Source organism: Phoca vitulina, unplaced genomic scaffold (assembly GCF_004348235.1).
Source record: "Phoca vitulina isolate PV1807 unplaced genomic scaffold, GSC_HSeal_1.0 scaffold26, whole genome shotgun sequence".
Taxonomy (NCBI): Eukaryota; Metazoa; Chordata; class Mammalia; order Carnivora; family Phocidae; genus Phoca; species Phoca vitulina.
In genome coordinates, this window is record NW_022589729.1 from 24,628,663 (window position 1) to 24,646,764 (window position 18,102).

Here is an 18,102-nt window from a genome sequence, read left to right on the forward strand (position 1 = left end):
ATACAGGCCAGCAGTCTGGAGACCCAGGGAGGAGTTGCAGTTTGGATCTGAAGGCAGTCGGCTACGGAATTCCCACAAAACACCTCGGGTTTACAGAGGCATTTACTCAATATACACATTGGGAGTACTCTCTTCTGGGAATCCCATGTAGCTCATTTGTAAACACATGGTTCCTTCCCACAGCCATGAAGCGCTTGCTACATATCAGGTAGTCAGGGGTCATTTGGTCATTCTAGGATTACAAACAGAAAGTATGGCAGGTGCAGATTTGCATTTTAGAGGGAGAACGCAGGCATCGGTTCAGATGAGGTAACGTTGTATTTGCCAAAAATTAAATAATGATCCAAGCATGAACTATAACTTGTGTTTTTCCCAGACGGTTTACCCTCTAAACAAAACACTAAAACACGCAGCCATTTATTTTCCTCTTTATTTTGTCCTCATTTACACATTTGGAGCACATGCTTAAGTCAGTGTAGGTAGTTTCAGGCTAAATATAATTTTATTCTTGAAAGTGTAAAAAGCAAATGCAGCTTCCATAAGGAAGAACTCTAGGTTGTTAATCCTAAGAGCATGTGCCTGGTCACTAAGGGGCTGATGGTGGCTTGGGCCTCCCAACACCCACGTACCTGCTCTGCCTTGCTCAATATCCACTTTGCACAGGAACATTGACATTTTTCATTTGAAAATGATGCTATATTAAGTGTAAGATGCTTTCAGACGTGGAAAATGCACAATGCTGACATTCTAACTGAAAGTAATATTCCCTTCCTTTGCCACATATTTGCTAGTAATGCAAAGGATCATGAAAGCTATAGTGAAATTATAAATTGCACATGGAAGATAAAATGTTGACTCTTACTAGAAATACAAAAATGGAAGAACGGTATTACCCTAAGGTTTCTTAGCAAGTTTGCCATGTTTATATTCACTGCTTACACAAAACATGAAAACCGTCTCAATGTGCATATGTAAGCATGCATCATGCCACATAAGCAAAGATCTGATCGTGTTAACACACTTCCAATGTGACCTAATGTATGTGGCACATTTCCTAATTACACTGCGTATAAAGAATGGTTTAAAAATTTATGTAATTTGGGGCGCCTGGGTGGCTCAGTCAGTTAAGCATCTGCCTTCGGCTCAGATCATGATCTCAGGGTCCTGGGATCGAGCCCCGCATCAGACTCCCTGCTTAGTGAGGAGTCTGCTTCTCCCTCTCCCTCTGCTGCTTCCCCTGCTCGTGCTCTCTCTCTCTCTCTCAAATAAATAAAATCTTTTAAAAAAAAATATGTAATTTTTTTTTCTTCAAGTGCTCAAGGCTAGATATGAGTACATTACCTGTGATAATATGTGATTATTACTTTTGAATTTTCTAATCCATTGAGATCATTGAAAATTTCATTTTGTTTCAAAATGTAAAACTAGGGAAAACAATGGAAATTTTTAGTTTTTTTAAATGCATATTTTCAAGTGTATACACAAGTGCATTTAAATGTAGGCCTTACTATGTATTAGAGTTAGTATATTCTTATACAGAGAACTTAAGTGTATAAACGGTCATAGCCCAAGGTTTCCCATTATTATGTGAACCTATTGTTTTGTTTTCCATATACCTCCCTAGTTCACTTATGCTATTTCCTCCTATTGAAATGATTTTTTCCCTACTCTTCTCCAAATGTCCAAAGTCGCTCAACTCACTACCTTCTCTAATACACCTCCCTATCTATCACTGCTGGGCTTCATCTCTTCTTTAAACCCTAATAATCTTTCAGCTCTATACCTCTCAGGGCATGTAACACTTTGCTCCTTGTGTTATTGTCTTTTCATCCTTAGAAGACCAGTCCTTGAAGGCAGGATCCCAATCACTCAGCAGAGTGCCCTTAATCTAGTAGGTGCAAAGTGAGTATTTGTTGAAATACTGAATGGATGGGTGAGGACTTAGAAAAACCCCTGCAGAAGTCAAGAATTGGTTCTAAGAATGAAATAGCTCTAGCAATTTTAAGAGTCCTAAATTTTCTCTGTCCAAATTGTAATAATCAAATGGTCCCAATTTTCTTTATAAGTTGAATACAAAAACCTTAGGAATTGAGGGAATCAGATAGGAGTTGTAGGATTTTATCATATAAATTGCATTTCCTTTAATTCCCATGACTTTACAAATGTGACCAATAAATAGCCAGCGCTGAAGACAATCGTTACTTTTACAGATTTTAATGAGACCCTAAGTATTAAACATTAAAAATACAGATAAAGAGCTCATCAAAGAATAAACCTTGAGAAATAAATGAATCACATAGAGAGATACCATTGTTAAGATTAGAAGAGGTGACTGTGGAATACAAGAAAAAGATGGAATCTTAAGAGATTTTATGGCTTATATACCTCTAAGACTGATTGCTATCCATTCATTCTGTTATTCAACACATATTTATTGAGTACCTATATTTTAAGTCTAACACTCCTGTAGTTACTGAAAAGACCATGGTAAACAAGCACATTCTCTGCTTAACAGTAAATGCATCTATGAAATCAGTGACAGGCAATAAGTGGGATATGAAATTTTATATAAGGCTATCAAGGAAGACCTCTATGATATGGTGGTATCTGAGCTAACTGTTGAATGAAAGGGTGGTGGGAGCAATATGAATATTCAAAGAAAGCTTTTTAGACCAGGGCACAGCAAGAGCGAATGCCCAGGGGAAAGAATGTGATGAAGGTGCTTGAGGAAGAATAAGGAGACCACATTAGAGTTAAAACAGAGTGAACAAAGGAACAGTGGCAAGAGAAAATGTGTGGGTGTGGGGTGGGGAGACCTTGTAGGGCTCTTGCAGGACATGGTTATGATTTGGGACTTTATTCTGAGTGAAATGGGAATTTACTGGAGAGTATGAGCAGTGGACTTAATGTGATTTGGCTCTAACCCTAAAAGGGCCACTCTGTCTTCTGTATGAAGAGTATGTTAGGCTAAAGAGGCGGTAATGTGTAAGGATGAAGCATGGAGACCAGTTAGGGCATGATGGCAGTAATCCAGGCAAGAGAGGCAGGTGCCTTGTATTAGGATGATAGCAGTGGAGGTGGTGAGAAATAGCTGGATTTTGGATATATTTTAAGGTAGAACCTAGATCAAATTATTCGTTCACATTTTTACTAAGTAGGATTCTACCAGATGTCAATGAAAGAAAAGTCTCTATTCTAAGAGACCCCATGGTATCATGTTTATCATGGCAATTATTTTCCTGCTTTCTCTTTGGGGAGCTCATCTGTTAGGCTTAATCCCCGTTCTCAAAGAAGCCTGAGTGACATGCTTTGTGTCAGAAGTGAAGCCAGATCCCAGAGCTCCAAAGCTACTCTTCTTTCCACTATATTTCACATTTTCCCAGTTTTATTCTGCATACCGAAGAAAAGTTTTGACCTAAAAGGCCATATGTAAAGTATTTTTAGCATTAGGAAATATCCTGAATATTGACTACATGGTTCGTGTCATAAAAAACCATCAGTATTTTCTTTTCAAAAGATTATTGTAGTGAATTTTTTATCAATGCTTTGAATTTTGTAGGCCCGAAACAATGATGCAATAATTCATATTTGAGTGATTTTTAAAAGGCACTCAATGTGGGGGAATGCTTACATTTGATTAGTGATATTTTCTTTGTTGCCTTTTTTTTAAATATGTGTGTTTAAAATTTAAATGTTATTGAAAGCAGACCTGAAGATACCACTTAACAAACTATTTTTAAAAGTAAAAATATAAGTTTCTTTCTGGTCTTGACTATTGACATAGTTTTTATTGTGAAATGTTAGCCAAGGACCTATTTATTTTAATTCTGAGAAATCTCTCAATCATCTATGCATTTACTTTAAAATATTAACTCATCAGCTAACAGGTTTTACTGTAATGATAGTATTGTGCTAAACAATACTTTTTACTGGACCATTAGGGTTCTACCTCATTCTTTTTTTCCTGTTCTTGAGTAAGAGTTGAAGTATTCTTAGAGAGTCTTAGCTGCTATTATATTTAGACTGCTACAGCATGATGCAAATGTCCATATTTTAATCAGGAAATATGGACATTGACATTAAAAAGTCTTCCCCCTCACATTCTTGTGAGTCATTTTTCCTCCACAAGATTCTTTTCTGCATATTTCTACTAGACCCACACCTGACTTAAATAAACTCTCAGCCTCTTGAGTCGAGCATTCATTTCTCTTTTCTCCATCCTCTTCCTCTGAAAACTCAAATAGAATTTAATGCATTGTGCATCTATTGATGGTCCCTAAAACGCCTGATATTCAAGCCAAGAGATGGGAAGAATAACAGAGAATTGGACACAGACCTTGCTTTCTAAAGACTTGACTCCTACATAATCATTTTAAATGATCTAAGGAAAATCTTGCCATTTGCCTTCAGAGGCTAAATAATTGATACCTGGTGACTCCTACCAGTTGCTTATTCTTAAAGGAAAAAAAAAAAAAGAGCATTTTGTCCAGGGTCCAAAGAAAATTTTTAACTTTTTTCTGTCCCATCAAAGGTAAGTTTCATCATCTCCTTTAAGACAGTTTCCCTCTGGATCTTTTTTATTTTATTCCTCAATGTTGTCCTCACCCTTGATCATAGGAGAATTTGCAGATGTAAGTAAGATAACTGAAGAGCATAAGAAACAGGAAACATCAACCTTCTTCTACCAGGGTTACTCATTCCATGCATATTTACTGGACTAAGGATATATTAAAATACAGAAAGGAACAGTGTTTGTTTAAGCATGGATAGTCACCAAGATGGCACTATACATTGGTTAGGTAGAGTGTCTTGGTCAGATGGTGTCCAAGGCCCCTTCCAATGAAAATCTTTCATGTTCCCATACAGATGGTAAGGGGAACAAGTGATTTTTTTCCTGTCTTAGGAGATGCTATAATGGATGCATGTAGATACACTATAAGTAGGATAGAATAATTTATCCTCTCAGAGTCACTGATGCTCAACCCTATCTTTCTAAAAATTGGATTGATTGAAAGCCAGGCATGCTTAAACCCTGATTGCATATTTTAGATGTTTTCAAAAGATTATGTAAGAGTAGAAATTGGAGTGTATTATCCTCTGTGCCTTCAATTTAACGTTCTGTTCTGTTTTCAATGAGCATACTAAATATGATGAAAGAGTATAATGAAATAGCTATTTGGTAGTTTTGTTAGGTTCCAGGGCCCCAAATTTTCTAATCCCATTAACAAAAAATACATTGCCCCTCAAAGCCACAAATATCTCAAATATTTAAGTTTATGAAACTAATAATTAGCATTAGAAATATTTTCTCATAGAGACTTACAACATAACCAAGTAATTTTTTCTTGAAATTATACATGGAAATTTAGTAACATAATACAAAAAATAAAGAAGTTCTCTTTTTATACTATATTGACAATAAATTTCATAATCTACAGTGCTAACTGTGTAAGAGCTAATTATAAAAAAATATTGCTGCATTATATATAATTAACATTGTGTGTTATGCTGAAAGAAAAATAAAGGTTGAATGGTTTTGCTTAAAAAACATTGTTAAAGGAAGAATTTTTATTATCTGAAATTATAATTTAAACTCGTATAGCAAGTTTGGCTTGATCGCTATATACTGCCATAGAATTTATAAGAGAAAGTGCAAGACTTACCAAAAAGAAAAGAAAATCTGTGGTTTTCCTGTTCAGTGCATTTTTTCCCGAAACATGTAAATGGCTGTTGATTCTTTTCCCACCCTGTGAAATGGAGAAACCAATGAAGAAATAGAGTCTACCAAATAAAAGGGCACACACCCTGTTTATATGAGCAATAAATGCTTATTTAGGGAATGAAAAAACAACAGAAACAAGCAGAGCTGATTTGTGTCCCATTCTCTATGTACAATTTGACATGCCTATTTATCACACTTCAATAAAAGTGAGCTGAAAACTTTTGGGATATTGTATCCTCTGCAGAATGGAAATGTAGACTTGAACAACATCAGTCCCTAAAAGTAGCACACACATTGTTCTAGTTCCCTTTCATGGAGAATTTATGTACCATGTTTTTAAAGTTTCAATAAACCTTTTATCTGGAAGCAAATAAAATTTAACAAAATTTGTGATGCATACTTAGGTTTTTTAAGTAATCTATAAGAAAATTCACAGGTTCTTGAAACATCAGGAATTCTCTTTAAGCAATACCATTCAGATTTTTTTCACTTAAACTTTTAAAATGCAAATTATTCTTTCATGTTATTTTTATTCTTAAATATCCACAGATTTTGTAAAGCAGAACAAATTCAGCTTCTGTATATATTATAGATGAAATATATTCTACCTGTTAAGCTACCAAGACAAACTTCATGCTTTTACTTTCTTTTTTTCCCCTTTTTTCCTTTTTACTCTTTTTTTACTTTAAATTAAAATTTATACACATAATTTCCTCTCTAGCAAGGCAAATTTGGTTTTCCTTGAAGGACTACTACATGTAACTGGTAGGAAAAGAAAATGAAAGAGAATAATATGCGTTAAATGGCATAATAATTCACCATTTGCTCTTATCGTAAGGCAAAAATTAGAAAGGTTGATTTTATACCTTAGGCATGTTCTGTTGTTTATTATGGAAGAATCAGCATTCCTGGTATTTATAGACCATGTACACATCCAGTCCTGACCTATATTTATACTACAAATAAAATTTTAATTGTTGCTTCAATGTAAGTGCCATCGCAACCATCATTTATTCATGCTTGGGTCTTTAAAAACAGTTCTTCAATCTTAATAGTTTCTGCTACTGGCACATTATTAACAAAATAACATGTTTCCCATCCATAGGTTCAGGGTATATTGCAGGGTGCATGCTTAGAAAGACAACAGCAATAGGAAATATGTTGAGGTGTGCTAACTCAAGCACACAAAAATGCGGGACAAAAAGAGCTCTAGAAACCTGGCTGAAGTTTGGAAGAATTTTCTTGTTTGAGAAGAGTGGGATAGTTTTAGAGTTTTGTTTGATGATAACAACGAGGCTGAAGAGGGAGCAGGGAGGGGGGTGTTGAAACTGCTAAATCCTCTGTTAGAGAATTGGACCAGTACCCCAACTGTTTCCTAGCTCTTCAGCGAATGGTGTGAATGGAGATTTCCCAGCTCACACCTGACAGTCACAGCAGAAATTTCCCAGGTCCTATTGGAAATTTGCTAGGTACCAGGTAGACCACAGGAGCTATTAAAGATGTTAGAAGGCCAGAGTCACCAAGCAGTCAAGAAATAATTTTGCCACCTTCCATTCATATCCATGTTTTATCTCTTTGAAATACCTTTTAGAGAAAATTTACAAAGGACTACATATATAAATAAATACATACAAAAGAAAATAAAAGAGGGAAAGGCAGAAGTCAGGAGATAGATTTTCAGTGTTTCCTGAGGCAGGTTCCCAAAATGCAAATAAAAGCTAGAAAACAGTGTGACAGAGAAACCATCATACATTTATATGATGAACAAACAGAAGAGTGAAATTCACATACCATGCACAAACCACTTGAACCAAAAGATGTTACTATTAGAAAATTTACACAAGTCTATCTTTGCTTTATCTATATTAGCTCTTTGATCAAAATATTGCTCCAAGCCCAGTATAATACCGAGGTTCATATCCATAATATTTTTTCCCTTCCAAATCGCATTTTCAGGAAATGAAATTTTAGTTAGTCCTTTCCTACATAAGCAAGATGATTTACTGACTGTGACAATTATGTGCTGAGCTCATTGTTGTTCTCTTAATAAATACACCAAATTTTCCCCATCAGGTTCATCTAAAAACTAGTAGTACATTGTGCTCTGATGGAGTCAAAGAAAGGAAGGGAAAGTTAATCTTGCCAGGCATTGGTAATTCTATTCAACCTAACCTACCTGAGAAATAGGTGTAACCAGATCTTGGATGGCTCTGGGATCATTTCTTTGAACAATGTAACTCATATCATCTATATGATCTTTAGGAAGAACCATTTCCAAGAATAACTTTTAATTTTATGACATGAATGTGTACAATAATGAATTTGCCTGTGAACATGATTATTTTTAAGTTTATCTTCATTGTTTCCATAAAAATTTATGGTTAATAATTAAAAGTTTGTAGTTTATACTTAAAAGTCTTCCAAGAAGATCCTTACCTAAGAATTTTGGAAAAATATTTTATATTTTTCAAAGCATCAATTTGCAAATGGCATAACCTAGTACTAAACCTGCTGGGCTTTACTTTTCTTTCTCTAAGGATCTAACAAAAGAGAACTGTGATGGCATTTCTTGTAATTTGGATTTACTAATTTATGTTTTTCTTACAGAAAATATTCTGAATGACTGGCATACTCCTAATAATTAACATATGTAGTCCACCCTATACTTAACAAAAATCCAAATAAATATGCTTTAAATTTAATCATTTTAAATTTGTACACACTTTTCTTGCTCCTCTATAAACTTATTACATTTTACAGCCTAGAAAATATCTTACTTGCACTTGCAATTAACAAAGCTTTACCCTGATACTTTTTTCAATTCATTTTTTTTCTTTAAATTCAAGATATTCATTTTGTGGGTTTCAAATTCCACAATGAATATAAGATTGTGGAGATAAAGTGTGGCATCCTTCTTTTCCACACCCATGTATATATAAAATATGAAAATTCACATTTATTTTTAATTAGACCCAAACAGCTCTGAGTATAACCCTTCTGCTTTAAATTTATATTTACTGCAGATTTTGCTAAGAAAAAAATTAATTTGGCTTTTAGCTCCTAGTTCAGTTACATGGGTGTATATTACACATGGGCAAACACCTCTGACCCTAGTACCCAGGGCACTTTCCATTCTCATTTTTCTAGTGTTAAGATGTCACTCACTGGGTGCTTACCAGGAAAACACGTAACTCTGGCTATGTAACACAGTTTAGGTTTCTTTTATTACACTAGAATAGTCAAAATGCATCCTTTAATTTGCTATATAGTACATCATAAAAGCATTCCCTCACTTTTGCCATCATTCTTTATTTTCCTATTCATCTTGCAAAACCAGAAGTAGACATCTGATAAAGCTTAATTTTGCATTTAACAGCTCTTGGATGGGTAATTACCTTTAAAATGTAATAAAACATTGTCACTTAAAGGATTGCCATTTATACCTAAAAATTAACTGCAAATTAAGTGGCTAATGCTGTTAAAAAAGAAAAAAAAAAAGAAATTCAAATCGGGTTCAGTGTTTCTAAGAAGCAGGGAAACCACATATCATATCAGTTTGCTGCTTTCAAGGTCAGTACTAAGATCAGAGAGTCCCCACTGTATAATACAATTGGAAGATAAAGACACATTACTTCCCTGGGAAGCTTTGTCTGAAGCTTCAAGCACAAGTGGGTCAAGTTCCCAGTGATCCTTTGCGCCTGTCTAATTAATGACTGCTACATTTAGTTTGCCTGAGACTTTATGATGATATCCCTCCTCCCATCCCAAAGAAAAAAAAGAAAAAAAAAAAACCCAAAAAACCTTACACACACCAAAATTATCCTGTTAGGTGTTCTCATTTCCAGAAGTTTGCAGTAAGAATAGCCTTTAAAAATCTCATAACAATTTTTTAATTAGTTTCTTTCACATTTACTTGATTGTCTAGAAAATCTGTATTCCAAGAAATGATGATTTTTCTGCCTAAATGTTAAACATACAAATAACCTGAGATCACTTCAAATACTAATGAGTGGGAGAAATGATTACACTCTACAAGCATGTGTTTAAATGGTCAGAATTCACCTTGAAATGTAAAATTAATGACCATTTACTCTGGAGTTTCTGTGAGTATTGCATAAGTATGTGGAAATGGAGTCACTCTGGTATAACTATACAATGCTGCATTGTTTCATTTCCCATGTTTCTGTGTATATGTTACTGTTTCAGTTTCATTTGTCAGCAAATGTCTGTTTACCCCTCTTCCTGTTATTAATTATGGGAAACAGGTTTTCTTGAAATATATTAGAGATTCTTTTAACTCTTGTCCAGACACTTCAAGGCAAGATATTGATGATTCCTTTAATGGCTGTACAAAGCCGGAAACTGAGTTAAAATACATTGTTTTCTCACACAGCTTACAACTTCTTATCTCTCACAGAAAAAAAAAAAAAAAGAGGCCGAAATAATTAAAAAAAAAAATCACAGCAGCTTCTATTCCTATTACTAGACACCAGCATAACAGAGTTGGATACTTTCTTCATCAGCCACAGCTAATTGATTAACATATCACCATGTGATTTCTGAACTCAAAAATGTTTCAAAGATCAACTCAAATAGTAAAGTGCTAAAAGACAATAAGATATATTCTAATGTAAGTGTATCCACAAAGAGACAAAAATACCGACCTTATTATTGGTGTATTACAAAGCTTTTTATATAGAAACATATGGTCAGTCCATCTAGCTCTCTGTCTTTGAAATAGGAGCAAATATACTTGCATGCATTAAAATCATAAAGGAGCCAAAACATCTGGAAGTTTTAGAAGAAAAGCAAAATAGTTATGGGAGGAAAGTCCAGATTAAAAAATGCAGATGTTTAATTGGGCTGTCAGTTATGTTACGAGGAAATAAGGGAAATAAGAAATAACCAGAAGCCACTGGTGGAAAATTAAAATAGTTTCATAAACCATTGCCAAGCTAAAAGCAATGAAATCGGTAACATAATATGGACAGGGGCTTTCCAAACTGAGATCTGAAAATGTTACCATGTGCAATTTTATAAATTAGCCATTTCTAAAAAATCTTTTTCATTAAAGCACAATAAAAGTTTTTCAGACTCTCCTCTCTCTCTTCGGTCATTAACATCGGGCAGTTATTCGGAGTTTGGCTTTCATCAATGACAAGCTCTCCCCCCACCCTCCTCACCCGGTTTCTAAGACCCTCTAATACTGCTGAGTGGCCAGAAATTACAGATGCAAGGAAAGCTGACAAATGCCTGCCAGACCCCTCCCCCAGTGCCTCGATAGTCAAAGCCCCTGCCAGAACATGCCTGAAAGCAGCGCACCGAGAGACAAAGACACAAAGATTCCATTTTCTCAGTGAAAATAGATTTCATGTGTAAAACACTAGTGAGAAAAAATTGAAAGCTGACACATATGTGCAATTTTAGAGAGGCAGGGCTGAATATTTCAAGAAGATTGAAATTGCATTTGATTGCATCAAAGCTTAACAAATGTTGTTTAACCTAAAAGTCTTTTCAGTCTGTAAAAAGACATTCAGTGGCAAGATATTTTATTTTTTTTAAGCACATGGTTAAAAAGAAAAAAGAATCTTGAGCTCAGTGGAGAGATGTTGATTACATACTACTGTTGCATAAAGAATTAACACTGGCTCACATCACAGGGTCTACAAAATAAAGGGGGAAAGTTAAAAAAAAAAAACCCTATTGAATCAAAGGGTTCAGAAAGATAATATTAAATCCTTATGAGTATGTTTCCTATAAAAAGAATCCCCTCCCAGCAGCCCCAGGGTATCATTACTGGAGAGGCAGCGAGTGGTTTATTAGAGATTCAAACCTTGGCATCTGAGCCTTGCCAAGCATGCAAGTTTTAGCTTGTGAGCCCAGGGCCCTTGGCTTGCATAGTCCCTTCTGGCATCTAACAGTGAGGGCCGTCTGGTTGGTCTCCACACGCCAGGCAGTGTGTGGGTGCAAAGGCTCAGACTGGGAGACAAAGGAAGATCATCATTTGCTATGGAAGGTCATGCTCCATGCTTTTCTTCCTACCTAAATTCATATATGCCAGCATAACATTTAGGGATGAAAGGAGAAATATGTGAAAAAAGGAAGACATAATAAAATGAATCAGGGAATTAACCTATAACATATCTTCAAGTGATATTATAAATAAATATACAGAGAGAAAGAGGGCGAGAGAGAGAGAGACAGAGAGAGAGAAAGAGAGAAGGAGAAAGATAGAAAGAGGGAGAGAGAGAAGGGAGAGAGAAAGTTTGAAGTTTTGACTTAAAATGATCTTTTCATGCACGGGAAGAAGCTTCTCCCCTCTGCCTCCTTAGATTTTTAACTTTGGTGGGTGTTTGTATTTCTTTAACTTCATATACCATGCAAAGCCAATTCAGTTGTATATGAAAAGAAACTGTGGTCACTTTTATTTATTTTTTTAAAAAATATTATTGAAGTATAATTGACATACAATACCCTATTAGTTTCAGGTGTATGTCATAGTGGTTTGATGTTTTTATACATTATGAAATGATCCCCACAATAAGTTTAGTTACCATCTGTCACCATAGAAAATTATTGGAATATTATTGACTATATTCCCTATGCTGTACATCACATCCCCATGAATTACTTATTTTGTTACTGTAAATTTATATCTCTTAATCCCCTTCACCTATTTTGCTAACCTCCTAAACCCTCCTCACTCTGGTAACCAACAAATTATCTCCTGTATCAATGAGTCTGTTTCTGTTTTACTTTTGTTTTGTTTTTTAGATTCCACATGTAAGTGAAATCATACAGTATTTGTCTTTCTCTGTCTGACTTATTTCACTGAGCATAATATCCTAAAGGGCCATCCATGTTGTCGCAAATGGCAAGATTTCAGTCTTTTTTATGGCTGAGTCGTATTCCAGTGTAGGTATATACCACAGCTTCTTTATCTGTTCGTCTGTGGATGGGCACAGCTGCTTCCATATCTTGATTATTGTAAATAATGCTGTGATGAACAAAGGGGTACATCTCTTCAAATTGGTGCTTTTATTTTCTTCGGATACTTACCCAGGAATGGAATTGCTGGATCATATGTATTTCTATTTTCAATTTTTTGAGGAACCTCCATACTGTTGCTGCACCATAAACAACAGTGTATGAGGATTTCCTTTTCTCCACATCCTCGCCAACCCTTGCTATCTTTTGTCTTCTTCGCGATAGGCATTCTGACAGGTGTGAGGTGATGTCTCCTTGTGGTTTTGACTTGCATTTCCCTGATGATGAGTGATGGTGAGCATCTTTTCATGTGTCTGTTGGACATCTGTATGTCTTCTTTGGAAAAAATGTCTATTCAGGTCCTCTGCCTTTTTTAAAATCAGATTGTAGAGGTTTTTTTTTTTTAAATATTAAGCTGTGCACATTCTTTATAATTTTGGATATTAACCTCTTATCAGATGTATGATTTGCAAATATCTTCTCCCATTCAGTAGGTTGCCCTTTTGTTTTGTTGATGGCTTCCTTAGCTTTGCAAAAACGTTTTAGTTTGATGTAATCCCATTTGTTTATTTTCCCTTTTGTTGCCCTTGCCTGAGGAGACTGCTCCCCCACCTCAAATATTTCTATGACCAAAGAGCTCACTATGTTTTCTTCTCTCTCAAATTGAGCCTGCTTACAATCCCGTTCCAATCCTTTCAACAGCATGCTGTTCTTAATAGATAGGTTCAATATTTGCAGAATATTTGGAATGGGCTTAATATATGTTGAAAAGTGTGAGACCATTAACAGGTTAAAATGTAATTAATAGTAGCTGTCAAGGGTTAGAGACCAAGAAAGTGCACTGGGAATATTTTAATTTAAAAAAAATTACATAAAGTTTTTAAAACTTGAGAACACATTCTGTACTCTGCCACTCCCTTTCAAGCTCCCGCAGTTCTTAAATTCCTTTAGTCAATAGGAATATCAGAGAGAGAAAGAAAAGAAACTAACAAAGTACTTCATAATCTTATAAGAGATGACTGAGAGGAAAAATGAGAATATTAGGTTAATCCTATGACCACTAAAATGTTTTACACAAACTCTTAATTTCCACAACAATATTCATGTCAGGAAACATTCCAGCTCTCCTTCCCAATCTAATCAAAATACTATACAGCATTTTGAACAAGATATTCATAACATTAATTAATCAAACTGCTATTTCCATTAGGTTATTAAAAATAACCGAAATGTACAAAGCATTCATCTATTTGCTATCAAAAGGGAGTGTTCCACATATTTGAGAGTTGGGAGCATAATTACTTATGAGTGTTCAGCCACTGTAAGTTTAGTGAGTCTCTGAGCCTCAGTTTCCCTTTGTATAGTATGAGGAATTTTGTCAATCATAGGAAATTTGGGGAGGGGGGATTAATCCACAAAGGCAGTGTTGGCCCCAAAATGCTAACATACATGTGTGCACAGTGGGAAGAGAGTGTAAAACTTTTGTTATTTTAAAACTTTAAAGTTTAATATGAAGAGCAATCCCATGTCATTAATGGAGAAAAGAAGTCTCCGGTGAATTCAGTAAAATAAATCAGGCAAAAGCTATGCAATCAGCACACCATGGACCGGTTAATTGATGTATTTGTACACATTTCAGAATGTTTCTGTAACTTTGAATCTGATACTCTGCGATCTCAAATTTCTTAAAGTATATGTGACATATTTATATTAACTTTCTCCCCCCGTTAGTCATGTTTCTGCTAAGTGGATGTGCCCGGAGTAGCTGAGTGAGCCAAAGTGAATCGGCATCAGGTCCCAAACCCCAAACAGAAAATGAGCTACCTTTGGCCCCAGCCCTCACCGCCAAGCCCACTGCCTTGGCCTCACAAGACTTCAGAACAACAGTGGAGGATGTGTGAAGTTCTTCAGTACACTTCCTAGCAGTGCCAGCCAACAGGGTCACTCAGGCCTCTTCCGTCGTACTTCCTCGGCGGCCCCCAGAGCATCACCTCAGGGGCCAATGAACAAAGAAGAAAATTATGAAAAGAAAGCATATTGTTATATGGAAGATACCGAGGAAAATATTGCTATTCTTTTAACAGAAATGCATTCTCGAAGAGAGAATACATACGTCTAACCTAAGAAGATCAACAAACTTACACATTCGAAACAGTGTTTCTTACAGTAATTCTTAAAGCAAATACCAGGATTCCCTAATTTAAGAGTAAAAAGGAAAATAACAATGTGCTTGTCTTCATTTAGCCTAATTGAAAGGGAGAAAACCGCATCACTTAGTCACATTCAATATTTTCTTTTTTGAAAATTCAACTGCTATCATAGACTAGAATAATGATACAGAGATAACATTGTGTTATTTAGATAAATTAGTCTCTATAGGGAAATTAGGTGACGAAAAACAAAGCAAATACGTTTAATATGTCTGCTAATAAAATCTAGATTTATCTATCAATTGTACTGATGGTAGGTAATATTTTAAAACCTTTTTAAACATGGGAAATACATCCAAAGGAAAACGAATCCTTATAACTAATTAGCATAGCAAAGGTAGCCAAAGCTATTTATTTTATCTCTTCAGGGGTTTCTGGTTGTTGACAAGACATTTTATGGTGGGGAAACCCAGACAGTGTTTTCTAGGGCCAAATTAGTAGCCCTAGAAGAGGAAAAATTTAGGACATGAGAAGTTGGCAGATCTTCTACGTATTGTTGGATTGGAAAACATCCCCATAAGAGGACAAAAATCAATTTTAGCTAATTTACTTAGCATGGCCTGAGTTTCATTTAATACCACTTTTTGTTTTGTGCAGGGATCTTGGCAAAATTTGCAACGAATCCATAAAGGAAACTGAAAGCGGTTTGATCTTCATCTTCAATGACAGTCCCACAAAAGTTGAAGAACTACATTATGTCTCCAAAGAAGAGTACAGTAGTGCCCTAAAATTAGGACATGATTAAGGTATGACATTTCTTTTAATTCAGTTGCAATGCTTTTTTCTTTCCATAATTTCTTCTTCTTTTTCCTCAGTCTCTCTCTCTCTTCCTTTTCTTCCTCTCATTAACAGATTGTCTTTTATAATTGATGCTGTTTATTGTCCTTTCATCAAATATATGCCACATCACTTAGGCGAGCCATCCGACAGGGCACCTAAATACACATTAGAAGCTCCTGGGAGCCATGAGTCGCTTTGACCGCCTCGTCAGGGAAGTTATAATAAGCATCTTGATGCCACTGAATGCAATGCTGTATTCAAATAATAGCCTTCATCTTTGCCCTCTTTAAATATAAAAGTAAACCTTGAAGCCTTTGAAGGACCTAACCAAACAACACACATGTGAAAATGGACCAGTGAGCCTTTGGGGAAAAAAAAATCCTTATGTAAAATCTGTAAAGAATCTTAGCAGTTTTTCAAGAAAGACCTCCAGGTAAATGATGGCTGTGAATGAGACCCATGACCATCTCAATTATGAGGATCATTATTGTGGGCCCTCTGTGCCATTTTTGCTCCCCGCAGGATTTTTCTTTTCTCATCAAGTTTTCAGGGCTATCTACTGTTCTCTGTGTGTAAAGCATGTTTAAGTGGTCCCACAAAGCTGCACTAATTAAAAAAACAAAACACATACACACACACACACACACACACACACACACACACACACAAAACCCAACCAAAAAGAAAAAAAAAAAAAAACAACCACCAAAAAACTTTGTCAAGTGGTCAGACAGACTGGAACTAGAGGATTATAGGTAAGAGGGATAAAATGAAGGGTTGAAAGCTATAATTTCTATTTCTGTGGTGGCAACCGCATCGGCTATTGGAGTCAGGCCGTTTAAAGATATGGCTACTTAAGCATAGAGTCTGGGAAGAAGACATTTCAAAATATAACAGTAAATCAGGCCTCGAGTGATAAAGATGCACTAAATGATGGGCGTCCCTTGCTGGGTCCCTTTCCCGATTGTCCTGGCTTCCCTCTTCCCCACACCCATGTCTTCCACTTCCATTTGATTCCATCCCTGTCTTTGACAAGGCCACATCTACTACTTTCTTTCTTCCCATTTTCATATAAATATATATATATGTATTTCTTAAACCTTATATTTTAACCCTAGTTGCTTGGCCTCTGACTACCATCGCATGCTCTATGCTCCTAGAAAACAGAGAACATGTTTTAAAAAGGAGACGCTGCATCTCAAAGGGCTTTTTCATTTGGCCAGAGAACAGTTCGTTCTTGAACATGATCTGACTGTCGATTTTCAGAAAAAAACCCTCCCTAAAACTGGCTTTAAAGAATGTGTATGCACATATGGGTGTCAGGCAGTCAAATCTGTAGACGGAGCAATTTGAAGAATGAATTATTATAGTGACAGGATCGCTTATAAAATGATGAGAAATACAGATGTCTGTCTAGCCTATGTAATATTCACTATGATCTTGGGAATTTCAGTCCATAATTTGGCCTTATCCTTATATTTTTTTATTGGAATTAACAGAATCAGAGAGTTGGTAGAAAGCACAGAGATTTTGTAATACAGTTCTCATATTGAAATGAAGAAAATGAAGCCCAGAAAATAATCTGTTCTAAGTCATTCTGCTTGTCTATAAATGCCATTGGTTTAATTTTAGTTTTGCATATATTTAGACAAAGAAAATATTTTCCCAGAAACTGGTTACAAATATTTGAGAAGAGATATAATCATTAAAATATGTATGTAGTAAAATGTAACTATCATTCAATAGTTGATAATCTATATTGAAATTGCCTGGGGATTTTATTCATATAGGAAAACTTACTTTCATTGTTAATATATCCTCTGATCTCTATATATGTATAATATGTAAACCAGCTCAAAGTATCTATATAAATGAACTTTATTTTTGTATACAAGTACAACCCCCTTTTGACTTTTTTGTGTTCTGATTATATATTACTCACAGTTCTGTAGTTTTAACCAGAACAAAAAGGAGTGCCCAGAAGAAAAGAAGGTAAGTTATTTCATAAGTTGGGTTGGAAATTCAGAAGTTCTTTTTCCATTACCAGCATTGTGTTCTTAAAAAAAAATAAGACAGACTCTTACTTTTTCATTTATGAGTACTCCCATAAGAGTTGGCAGAAGTCGGGGTAGGGAGGAAATCCACCATAGATACACAGCTAGACCCTATTATTAGAGGCAATTGGTTGCATCCTATAGAAAATATAGTTTGCTCTTGAAGATGGAATAGGCTTAATGTTAAAAAAAACCAACAAGGTATTATACATACCAAAAAATATGTTTATAAAACAAAGATTTTAAATTTTTCATTATACCCCTAAGCTGGCTTTCTAGTTTTTCTAGGATATCAAGGCATAAAAGAAAGAAAGAAAGAAAGAAAGAAAGAAAGAAAGAAAGAAAGAAA

General features: G+C 35.3%; 1 long non-coding RNA gene across 1 annotated transcript in view; it reads left to right on the top strand.

The window, feature by feature from the left end:
- LOC116643337 overlaps positions 1-18,102 on the top strand; it is a 46,386-nt gene that overhangs the window by 20,151 nt on the left and 8,133 nt on the right. The window contains exon 2 of the long non-coding RNA XR_004301538.1: positions 15,517-17,691. This is a non-coding gene — a long non-coding RNA (uncharacterized LOC116643337). The remainder of the gene's footprint in view (positions 1-15,516; positions 17,692-18,102) is intronic.